Source organism: Chinchilla lanigera, unplaced genomic scaffold, assembly GCF_000276665.1.
Source record: "Chinchilla lanigera isolate Chin_1 unplaced genomic scaffold, ChiLan1.0 scaffold00055, whole genome shotgun sequence".
Lineage (NCBI taxonomy): Eukaryota > Metazoa > Chordata > Mammalia > Rodentia > Chinchillidae > Chinchilla > Chinchilla lanigera.
In genome coordinates, this window is record NW_004955456.1 from 5,889,205 (window position 1) to 5,901,228 (window position 12,024).

General features: G+C 47.0%; 1 long non-coding RNA gene across 2 annotated transcripts in view; it reads left to right on the plus strand.

The window, feature by feature from the left end:
• Window positions 1-5,182: 5,182 nt before the first annotated feature.
• Window positions 5,183-12,024, plus strand: part of LOC106149903 — a 49,528-nt gene continuing 42,686 nt past the window's right edge. Inside the window, exons 1-2 of one of the 2 annotated variants that reach the window (XR_001236372.1) lie at window positions 5,183-5,323; window positions 6,728-6,830. This is a non-coding gene — a long non-coding RNA (uncharacterized LOC106149903). Of the gene's footprint in view, window positions 5,324-6,513; window positions 6,831-12,024 lie in introns of those variants that run through there. The other variant, XR_001236371.1, reaches the window with a different exon arrangement.

Genomic DNA, 12,024 nt, shown 5'->3' on the forward strand with positions numbered 1-12,024 from the left:
GGGAAACAGCTGCCCCGAGTTCAGAAAGTACCTGGCAGGCGAGAAGCGCTCTTGGGCCAGTATCTGGGAGCTATAAATAGCGTCCTCCAGGACGGCCACATGAGCTTCGCAGGGCCTGGCCAGGAGCGGCGGGCAGTGAGCGTGGACGCTCTGCGCCCCTCCAGGCAGTGACACGCATTTTGGGGAGAGGGAGGCCCGCTGGAGGGCGGGTGGGGGGCGCTCAGGAACCCAGGCCAGGCAGGCGCGGCAGCGGCTTGGACAGCCAGTGCACACGTGTGTCCCCTGCGGTGGCCCCGGGCCGCAGCCGCTCTCCACGCTGGCCCTGATCAGCCCGGGTCGCTGCGGCTCGCGGCTGGCACTGGGCTCACGGTGGGAGCTGGGCTGCGCCGAACTGGAAGTCACTCTTCTAGGCGACCCTTCCCATCCGATAGCGGGGAAACTGAGGCTCGGTTCTTTGTTGCTTTTGCTCACACCACGGCCACGCCTCGCGCACCCTTAACTCACAGCGCGGTTCTGTCTGCCAGCTGAGGGCTGGGGCCGGCACAGGGCCGCCCCTGCTCTCCAGTGCCCCAGTGCGGCAGTGCGGACTCCCCAAGGCTGTGTGTATCCAGCTGTGCCCGGGAGCCCGTGCCCTCACAGGAGGGCTTTCGGAAGTCACCGGACCGTGGGCGCTGTAGCTGACCTACGGTCAGGGCGCGGGGCCTGGTCGCAGGTGGTCTCTGGGGTGTGACCAGGAAGGGGGGACTCTCGTCCCGGCTCCACCCTTCCCTCTGCTTCCTGGATGCCATGAATTAAGCCCCTTTTCTGGAGCCAAGTGCCTCGGCTACGCTGTTCCGGCCCTGGGCCGTGGGCCGTGGGCCGTGGGCCGTGGGCCGTGGGCCCTGGGGACGCCGCTCCCTGTGTTCCAGCCTGCGAAGGCCCCTAAGGTGTGTGTGGATCCGCGCTGCGCCTCCAGGCACAGGGCCACCGAGCTGTGTTACCCGGGCCACGTGGAGCGGGGAGGGGCTCTGGATCCACCGCCTTTGTCCTTTGGGTGCGGTTCGTCCTTGGGTCCCAGGCACGGGAAGCTGTGCAGCCGGCCACGCTCCCCTCCACAGGGCCGCTCTGTGCCGTGGCTGAGGTACCCGTCCCTTCCAGGGTGTGGTCTGTCATCTGCTTCTTTATCTCGGCCCTGCGCAGTCTGACAGGGACCTGGGTCCATCCTAAGCCCGCTGCAGGGACGGAGAGGGTCTGGAGACCCCGTGGGTCCTGCCAACTTTCTCCTCTTCTTTCCTTCCTTGATTTTGCTTTTTCTTCCCAAGTCCCCCGGCTCAGCACCTCGCTGTCGCCTCTTCTGAGAACCTGCGAACTCCCCCCACCTCTACTGTGGTCGCCTGGGGTGACGGCCCCCCTCAGCCTGGGGTTGAACAATTCAGTGACCCAGTCCTAACAGGGGCGCTTATTCACGGGCAGCTTGTACTTGTGGCTTGCCCTCTCTGCGCCTTCCTTTCCTGGCCTGTCAAGGAGGTGATTTAACTCCACCAAGTGCGCGCAGGGGGAGCAAAGGGGCACAGCTGCCTCACTACTCATCAGCGTCCTTGTCAGTCAAGGCTGGGACAGCACCTGGGGCTGCGATCAGAACCGGTTCCTCCTCAGGACTCAGAAGAGAACAGGAAACAAAAGGCGCTGGCCGCTTCTGACCAGCAGGTGGTGGTGTGGGACCAGGAAACTCGCCCCAAGCCCCCGCGGGGTCTGTTCTGTAAAGAATGGGTTTGTCCCAGAAAACACAGATGAAACAGAGCCGTGTGCTGATCTCTGGGGAGGGCCTGTGTCACAGAGAGGAAGCGCAGTCAAGCAGTGTGGGATCTCCCGCATCCATGCAAGTGTCCACCACTGCCTCCGGGCTGGAGGCCTCTTGTTTCCCTTCCTGCAGCCCCAGGGCCCAGGGAACCAATTCATGGAAGCTTTCTTTTCCGTGGTTCTCTGGAAGATGTGTCTTCCCCCATTCATCTTGTCGTTTTCTTGGAAAAACAAACATGACTGCTGTGAGCGGGTGGGCCAGGTGGGGAGGGAGCTGGGTTAGGCTCCAGAGAAAGGACGGCAAACATCTGGGGCCAACACAAGGGTGAATCTGCACCCAGCTGTTAGGGAAAATTGGGGGTGGGGAGGGGAGTTGGGGAGCACGGGGAGAAGCCAGAGGTGGGGGCTCCTTTGCAGATCTTGCGCTCCCCTGTCCTTTCCTCGCCCCTCCACACCCCTCTGTATTTTTCTCTTGCCTACTCACCACACTCTCTCATGTTTCCTATTGGATGTGGTGGCAGCCCCCTCTCTCCCTTCCCCTTCCTCCCTCCCTCTCCTACTCTCCCTCCCTCCTCCCTCTCTCCCTTCCGTCCTTCTTTCTTTCCTTCTTTCCTTCTTTCCTTCTTCCTGCCTTCCTGCCTTCCTGTGGGTCCCCGCCAGCCACCCCAGTCTTACCCTCTGAACTACACTGCTCTTAGTCTCTCTCCTCCTGGCACTGTTCTTGGAGTAGGATGGTCTCCCCAGACTCTGCTGTTGTCCACCAGTGCATTCCTGTAATCCCAGCACTCTGGGAGGCTGAGGTGAGGGGACTGCAGGTTTGAGCACAGTCTGGGCAACTTAGTGATATAGGGAGAACTTGGTTCAAAATAAAGAAGTGAAAAAGGCTGAGGATGTAGCTCAGGGTGAAGGCCCTGCTGTGGGCCCTGTTCTCAAGTGGCTGGTCCTAGATGCAAGGGAAGACTCTGTGAAGAGACCACAGGGAGCTTCTCAGCAGAGGGCTGAAGCCTGGTGCGGACCCCGTCCCGGCGTGTTCAACAGAAGATCACGGTCATGGGTATAGGCCATTTGCGTTTTAAGATAAGTTCTTTTATGATCACTGGCATGATCATAAAATATAAGACGTTCAAATTACTTTATACCTTTTAGGCCACTACCTTGGTGAAGTGGGAGGAGATAAACAGAGATATGTCAGCAGACCGTGATCACCACTTGGCCTGGTGCTCACAGTGACCACCGTGTGTGTCTGGGGAAAGCCCAGACATGCCACCAGTGAGACGCCATGAGTACAAGCACAACTGGCAAAAGCAGTGGCACAGCTGTCCACTGTTGGCACCGAGAATTGCCATCCTGGCTTCACTAGACGGCAGCCCTTTGAATTGCCAGCTGTGAAAAACTGAAGAAGGCAGCACAAAGCGCCTTGTTGCATTCTCTCATCCTGCAGGCTGTCTCTTCACTCCGTTCATTCTTTCCTTTGCAGGGCAGAAGCTCCTTAGTTTAATGTAGTCTACTTTTGCTTTTAGAGTCTGATCCAAAAAAATTCTTTGCTCAGATTGCAGGAATGAAGCTTTGTCTGTGTAATCTTTGAACAGCTTTAGAGTTTCAGGTCTTACATTTTAAGTTGTTGATCTGTTTTGAGTTGCTCTTGTATACATATATACTGAGAAATGGAAGTCTAATTTTATTCTTCTGCATGTAGATATCCATTTTCCCCAGAACTGCTTATTGAAGAGACTGCCCTTTCTCCCATGTGTGTTTTAGGTACTGTCATAAAGATCATTTGATTATAAGTGTGTGGACTTATTTCCTGGATCTCTGTTTTTCTTCCTTGGTCTGTGACTTTGTTTTTGTACCAGTCCCATGCTGTTTTGGTTATTAGAGCTTCACAGAATATTTTCAAGTTTGATATTGTGATGTCTTCACTTGGTGTTTCCCCTTAAGATTTCTTTTATGATTTGAGATCTCTTTCTGATTGCATATAAGTGTTAGCATTGCTTTTCCATTCTCTAAAAGAATACCATTGGTGTTTTGATGGGGGTTTTATTGAATCTGTGATCCTTTGGGACAGTATGGATATTTTGACAATATTCTTCTAGTACATGAATATGGAATGTCTTTCTATTTGTATACACTTCAAATTCTTTTCACAATGTTTCATAGTTTTCATTGTAAAGATCTTTTCTTTGTTAAATTTATTTCTAAGTACTTTGTTTTTGTAGCTGCTGTGAACTTCATTGTTTGCTTGAGTTCCTTTTCAGGTTCTCTATTAATGTATTGAAATGTTGTTTTTTGTTTGTTGATTTCATATCCTGTAACTTTGCTGAATTCATTTATTAGTCTGAATGGTTTCTTGGTGGAGTCATTAGGGTTTCCTATATGTAAGATTATGTTGTCTGTAAATAGGGACCATTTGACTTTTCTCCAATTCACATGCTTTTATTTCTTTCTCTTGCTCAATTGCTTGGGCTCAGAATTCTAGTACCATGCTGAATAGAAGTGATAACAGATGGTAAGATAATAACAGAGGGAGATTCAGCACTCTACTTTCTGTGAAGGACAGAATTCAGACAGAAAATCAACAAGGAAATGTTGGCTATATACTGCAAACCAGACATTTGTAAACATTTCATTCAACAGCTTCAGGATACATACTTTCTCAGCTGCACAGTCTCAAGGATGGATAAAACGGTAAGGCACAAAACAAGCCTGAACACATTAAAAATTAAGATAGTATTAAATATCTTTTCTTTCTGCAATGGAATAAAACTAGAAGTCAATAACAAGAAAAACTTTGGAAAATTTACAAATACATGAAAATTAAGCAACATCTCTTGAGCAACCAATGGATCAGTGAAAAAATTAAGATAACTAAAATAAACCCTTTAGACAATGTGTATTTTTAACTAATCCAAGTCACCCTTCAAGTAACGCTGAAACACTTCATGTGTGTGGCAGGTACTTAATAAAAAGAATTCTTGATTCCCACCCCCTGACCCTTATGGCACTGCTACAGTGGATTTCATTTTTCTGTATGGCATAATCACCTTGTACACTGGTACTCTTACTACTTTAAACACGTATTTTTATTTTTATTTTTGGTGATCTTAGAGATTGAACCTAGGGCCTTATACATGCTAGGCAGGTGCTCTGCCACTGAGCCACATCCTTAGCCCATAAATAGTTATCTTTTAGATCAGTTTAGGTTAAGGAAAACAAATTACTTTGTTTTCTCTTCATTTGTTTTCTCCCATGATACACTTCCTTCCTTTATGTGGGTTCATGTTTTATTGTCTTCCTGCCTGAGTAACTTCTTTAAACATTCCTTTCAGGGAGGGTACCCGGGCAATGAATTCCTTTGGCTTTTGCTGGTCTGAGAAAGCCTTTATTCTGTTTTCACTTTTGAACTATAATTTCTCCCACCTAGAATTCTCTAGCCTACTTTTTTTTCCTTGCAATATTTTAAAAATTTCATTCATTTCATTCTCATATTGCCTGCATAGTTTCTGCAAAGAAGCCTACTGACATTCTTATTTTTATCCCTCCACAGGTCAGGTGTCACCTCCTGCTACCCTGATTTCAGGATTTTTCTTTTTGTCTTTGGTCCTCAGCAGTTTACATATGGTACTCTTAGATTTTGATTTTTGGGGGATATTTTTTCTGCTCATTGTTGACTGATCTTCCTTGATCTCTGGGTTTGGTTTCTGTCTTTAATTTTAGAAAATCCTCAGCCTGAAATTTTCTTCTGACCCACCTTCTTTTTCCTTCTGATATTCCCATCATGCATATATTATACCTTTGTAGTTGTCTCACATTTCTTGAATATTTCATTTTCCCCTAACCATTCCAGTTTTCTCCTTGCTTTTCAGCTGTTTTTGTGCTGTCCTTAAGCTCATGGGTTCTTGGTTAAGTCCAGTCTTCTCATGAGCTCATCAAAGCATTTTAAATTTATCATAATGCTCTTAATTTCCAACACTTCATTTTAAATTCTTAGATTTTCCATCTTTCTACTTCCATTAGTCATCCATTCCACATTGTCTATGTTTTTCCGTCTGAGATTTAATCCTATTAATCATAGCTATTTGAAATTCCCTGTCTGATAATTCCTAAGGCTGTGGCTTCCTTGGGCCTAGTTATAATGCTTCCTTTGTCTCTTCAAATGTGTCTTTTCTTGTCTTTACCACACTTTGTGATTTTGTTGTTGTTGAAAGCCCAACAAGAGACATTGGATGGCTGGAAAGGACGTGCCAAGGCTAGAGTCCTCTGTTAGGTCAGTGGTGTGGTGTCAAGACGGACCCTTAGCATGCTAAGTCTGACAAGTCCCAGAAACTGGGGACCAGACAGAGAAGACCAGTTCTGATGGTGATGTTAGGTGGAAAAATGACAAGGAATCAGAAAACTGTCAGGTCAGGCGACCACGAGCCACCATCTTCCCCTGAATGTCCTATCCTAACTCCTCTGCCTGGTTTTTCCCAGGTGCATGCTTGTGAACATGAGTGATGAAATGATTGAGTGTAAAAAGGACTGGCTGTTTGATAGCCTGGCATTTAAAGAAACATATCTGCTTATGTTGCATATCTGTGCAAAATTAAAGGTAACCTTATTTTTGGATACCTGAACACGATTTCTATTTTGAGTCCCTTCATTTCTGGAACCTGCTGCTTGACAACTGAGGATCTGGCTGTACCCTGCTCTCTCCGCCTTTTGCCAGGGGAGGCCTCAGTTCTAGGGCCGTGTGATTTAGCATTCGATATTTCCCCAGCAAGTCACTAGGGCATTCTTAATTCTGCCTGCTCTGTGGACATTGGCACACGGAATCACAACTGTGTCTGTCCATGTCCCTGACCCTGCTCTGCGCTCCAGTTTTTCACTTCTGTGTCTGGCTAGACTTCTTTATGTTTCATGTCACTTTGGGGCAAACACGAAGCTGTCATTTTTGCACAATCATCTCTAGCTCTCAGAAGTTCGCCACTGAAGTTGTCTCAGGTTGTTCCAATGCTGGATGCTTTCGCTGACACCAGAATTGCCTTGGAACTCACAAAATACTCGGCCCCCAGGTCAGTAATGCTGGAGATTCAAGCTTCCTGAGCTCTTCTTCATATCTCTCATCATTTGGGTAAGTTAGTTTCTGTTTTGGATGGCAGGCATTCCTGGGCATCCTCAAGAGATGTGTTTTAAGACACTTGGTGGACACCAAATTGCACAGATGTTGGAGTCCCTGTGTAAAATGTCATAGTCTTTGTGTATACACTCACACACATCCTCCTCTATACTTTAAATTACCTCCAAATGACTCATGATACCTACTACAATGTAAATGCTGTGGAAATGGTTGCTATGCTATATTGTTGAGCGAATAATGAGAAGAAAAATTTCCGTAACTGTTCTGTACACATACAGTGATTGGCTGAACCCATGGACTCAGAGCCCAAAGGTGCAAGGGCAGACCGTGTGTGCTGAGATGTAAACTCCAAGACTGCCTCTTTGGTGTTCTGAGTTCTGCCTTCAAAACTCTCTGTTGAGGCAAAAACATATCACCTTCTAACATGAACTCCAATAGAGGTTGTAAGGAAACGTCAGGGCCAAAATATGCTTCTATTAATAGGACAAAACAGTATTCTCTGTGTTTGTCAAGTAGGTGGGTGAAACTCTAATGACTGAGGTATTACAATGCCTGACATACCATGCAGCTATGAGAACAAAGGGGGTAGAAAGTCCAGTGTAATCATGCATGGAGAAGGTGATGATGTTTTTGAAATCTTTTAATAATTCAATATTTTTGTTGCTGAGATGGAGATGGTGTGTGTGGAAGGCTTCAGAAAGGGAGGGCCATAGGATGTCCTGAGACCTGTTTACGCTCTCATTAAAATGATGGAGTAAAGTTGAGATGAAAGAAATCCCTCCACTAGGGTGGTCAGGATGAGAAGAAGCAGCGGGTGGGAAAATGGCTAAAATAATAAAGGATTTCCTTTCTGTGGCGTTAGAGTGGCCCAGGTACTTTGCTGGCTCTTCCTGCAATGATGATGAAAATAGCACACCCTGAGGCTTCGGTATGTCTCACCTGGCCAAGGGCTTCCCGTGGGTTTGTGGGTTTGTCCTTCCTCACCTGACAGCAGCTCAGGACATAAGCAGATATCCCAGAGCAGGACTCCATCTGGCTTCAGTCCAGGCCCCTAGGACTCCAGGGCCCACAGTATTCTCAGATGTGGTGGCTGTGGAAGTGGACAGGAAACTCCTGGGGTGGCACTGATACCATGAATATAGCTACCTCCACATAGTGCCCGTGTACTTGGGCCTGGGGTCTCAACCTCTTTGCAGGGTGTGCTTGGGCTTTCCAACTGCAGACACACAGCAGGTCTGTGGAGACCATGCGGGACTAAGTCGGGTGTCGTGTAAGATGTGTTCTCAGGAGGAGAGCTGTTACTTTTACACCTCGGTCTTGTGAGTTTTATTTTTAATTAACCACTTTACAAAATCATTGTAAGAGTTTCTCAGTTCCTAAGGGGAGAATTCTTTCAGTCCCTGGACAATCAGTACCCTCTTAACTGCTGTGTTTCCTCTGGTTTCCAATGAGCTGTCACGAGACAGATCAAAATCGCAGAGTTCTAAGAACTTTACAGTTGCTCGGATGTGAGTGGGGATCTGTAGCGTTTGGAATAGTCTCAGTTTAATAGCTGCCATGTGAGTTCTGTATCCAAATTCCTGTGTATTTATTAGTAGGTGCTCACATATACAGGATGGGATCGTGGACAGCAAAATCAGTACTATGCTATTATTCCAAACTTAGGCCTTGTAACTCTGCTACTGAGCTTGTGTATATTTCCCTCCTTTTTACCCTCAGGAAGACATGAACCTTTTTAAAAAAAATAAAAACATATTAAGCAACGTTATGGTTAGAACTTATAAAACTGAAAAAAAAGTATGTATAGGAAAGTGAGTGAGAAAAACATTGTTTTCACATTGGGGCACGTGGATTCACTGTAAATTCTTAGCCATGCCTTCTTCATTTTGGAATTGTTAATTCTCTTTACAGTCAAAAAACAAAGGCAATTAACCAGACAACCTATAATGATTCTCCCAGTTTAATACCATTTGCCATTTTCTAAATGACAAGGAGAGAGTAGGAATCCTCGGAGCCCGGTGTCGGGGCCAGGCCTCTGGGCTGCAGCGCTCTGTCCCAGGCTGCATCGGTGCGGCCTCAGAGATCACAGAGCAAAGGGCAGAGGAGAGTGAGCCCGGCTCTGGGGCCTCGGGTGCCCTTCCAGTGCTGCAGGTGTCAAACTTCATCATTCTGCTATAGCTGCTCCAGGACTTTGTCTTGGCTATGGACTTCATTCTGAAACTACACTTTTGTAAACAGACTGCTATGGTTTGGATCTTAAATGTCCCCAAGGGCCAATGTGGGTAATGTTGAGTCCCCAAGGTGCCACCCTGTTGGGAGGTGGTGGAAACTCTGGGGTGGGTGTAGGAGAGGGCTTTAGGTCCCTGGGGGTGTCCTCTGAGGGACCAAGGGACCCCTCAGAGGGACATGGGACTCTGACCTTCCACTTCCTCTCTCTGCTTTGTTCTTGGCCGCAGAGGGAATGGCCTGACTGTGCTCGCTGCTCCTACCATGGTGCACTGCCCATTGGTCACACACACAAACGGTCAAGCTGTGAGACAAGGTTAGCAATGCCTCTGTCGGCTGACTGACATCCGGTTCTTGTTACAGTAATGGACAGCTGCATAATGACTCACATTGCTGTGAAACTCTTAACAGCCAAAAAACAAAGACAATTAACCAGACAGCCTGTAATGATTCTCCCAGTTTAATATCATTTGCCATTTTCTAAATGAAAAGGAGAGAGTAGGAATCATCAATCATAAGAGTGCCGTATACAGGAGTGACACTGTTCCTTAAAGTAGTTTATTCTTGGACTCATGTAACTTTACATATTAATTCTGTTTCCATTCTCTCTCTCTCTCTCTGTGTCTGTCTCTCTGGTATGTGTATGTGTCTGTGTGTGTATGTGTCTGTGTGTGTATGTGTGTTTGGCAATGAAAGAAATTTGGACATTTTTGTCATGGGAATTGAAAACAATTTTTATTGCTATATATAAAACCAAAGGCTAGCAAAACTCTTGGCATCCAAAACTAAATCTCTTTCTCTTTTCTCTGCATCACCAGTGAGTAAGACTGATGGAGAGTTACTGGTCTCTGGGGAGTGGTAAGGGTAATATGATGTTAACTTTTTTGAAGACCCATGTGTCAGAGTACTTTTGCCACTTATCAAGTATGTATAAGCTTTCAATAAACACCAACCACAGAAATACTAAGTACTACGAGCATCTTTTTTAATGAATAGGTTCCAAGAACGTGTCTCAGTAAGGAAATAATCCATCCTCTATTGTAGGGCATAGCAAAGGCTCTCATTTTTACCACTAGCACTTAGAGCTGAGCCTGAAATTCATATTTTTCTCACTACAGGGGGCCCAAAGATGGTTGCTTTGTCAGCACACCTGCCTTTCCTGGCCCCTTGCTCTGTGTTCTGGGTCCATTTGGGGCAAACCTTTCTGACACATGGGTCAGGTGGATCTGGGAATTCAGGGAGGCCTCAAGGAGCATTCTTCCCACCACCTGGCTTCTCCACTCCAGTCTCTGAGTGAGAGAAATATAACCTGACTCTATTTTGACTAAAATAAAGAAAACGTGTTTTGAGGGAATTTCACCCGTGACAAATGGCAACAGAAAGACAGTCACAAATATGGGTAGAGTGACTGTCTCTTCACTAGGAGATGAGGGCAATCTGGTAAAGTCCTCGTTCCACAGTGCACCCTTCCTGGTGGGAATTAGGTCCAACTACAACAACAAATCATCACTTTAGGACTTAATCCTACATCTTTCATACTAGTTCAACTGATATTCATTGCCTAACATGTTCAACAAATATTATCGAGGATAGCATCATTCAAGGTGGGAACATTCAACTGGGGAGAAGACTTAGATCCCTGGGCCTCGCCATATCACTTAGTGTGTGCACTGGTAACTCACATTACTCACATGTCTGCTGGTTCAGCTAATCTGGGCTGGGTCCAGCAGGGTGGTTTTCTGACACTGGAGATCTCATAGATGCCCAGAGGCAAGCTGGGGTTGGCTTGTCCAATGTGGCCTCGATGTGAACAACTTGTGTGCTGTCATCTGGAAGTTGAGTGACCTCAAGCCCAATGTATTGAAGGTCTGGCTCTGAGCCTGGGCCTATTGGAACTCTTATGAGGTAAGACCTAGGTGGAGGGCCCTCTGGTTATTTTGGGTGTCTTCTCAAAGGGAGTTGTGGGACCCTAGCCTCCCTCTTGCTGCTTACTTGTTCCATTTTCCTTCTACATGCTCTGCTGCCATGATGTGACTCCACCGCCTACCACCTTCATGAGAACTGAGTCAATGCAGGCATCCTGCCTCTGCTCCTCCAAGACTGTGGTGAAGTGGACATTTTCTCCTTATAAGTCAGTTGCCTCAGGTATTTCATAGCAGTAAGGTAGAGTTGGCTCATACAGCCTTTCCTCCTGCAGGTCCACCCAGGATGTTTTATGGAGTGGTAGGTTAATTGTAGAAGTGGCTTCTGTTCTCCATGCTTTCTTGGGCTCCAGATGGACAAAGCCACAGAACTGGGCTCCAGCCAACCCACAGCAGACCCGGGAGTGAGCCCCTGGCCCAGATTAGGTGCTAGTGAACAAAGTGCTGGCTGTCATGTGTCACTGGGGTGCCTGTTTGTTACACATTGGCATGTACAGTCATTACACACTCTCTGTGTGGCTTCAGGCATGTCGGTTGTGGGCTTGTGCCTTTGATCGAAGATCACAAGAGGAGAGTCTGGGGGAAAAGTCCCCTGGGCTCTCAGGAAGGTGTGGGTGAGCACATATGTGACCCTCTTATACATCTGTGGAAGTGTACAGTGATAGGTACCAGATGGCAAGGTGCCAGATAGCTACTCTTTATCCTTGAAACTTAATGTGGGTCATGGTGGAAAGTAAGATAAATTTGTAGGCTGCTCCAATAGCAGCGTGTTTTCCCACTGGTTGCAGCCCCTCAGCTTGAAGTTATTTCCCATTTAAGTTCTTTCTAAATGAGCAACAAAAATAAGGCAGAGAAAGAGGCAGAGAAGGAGGCGTATGCATGCTGCATAGCCTGAAATCAATGTTGATTAAATAAACACAGACTTCTCTGACTTGGCCTGTGTCTCTTCCACATCTCCTTCTACAGCCCAAGGCACCAGGT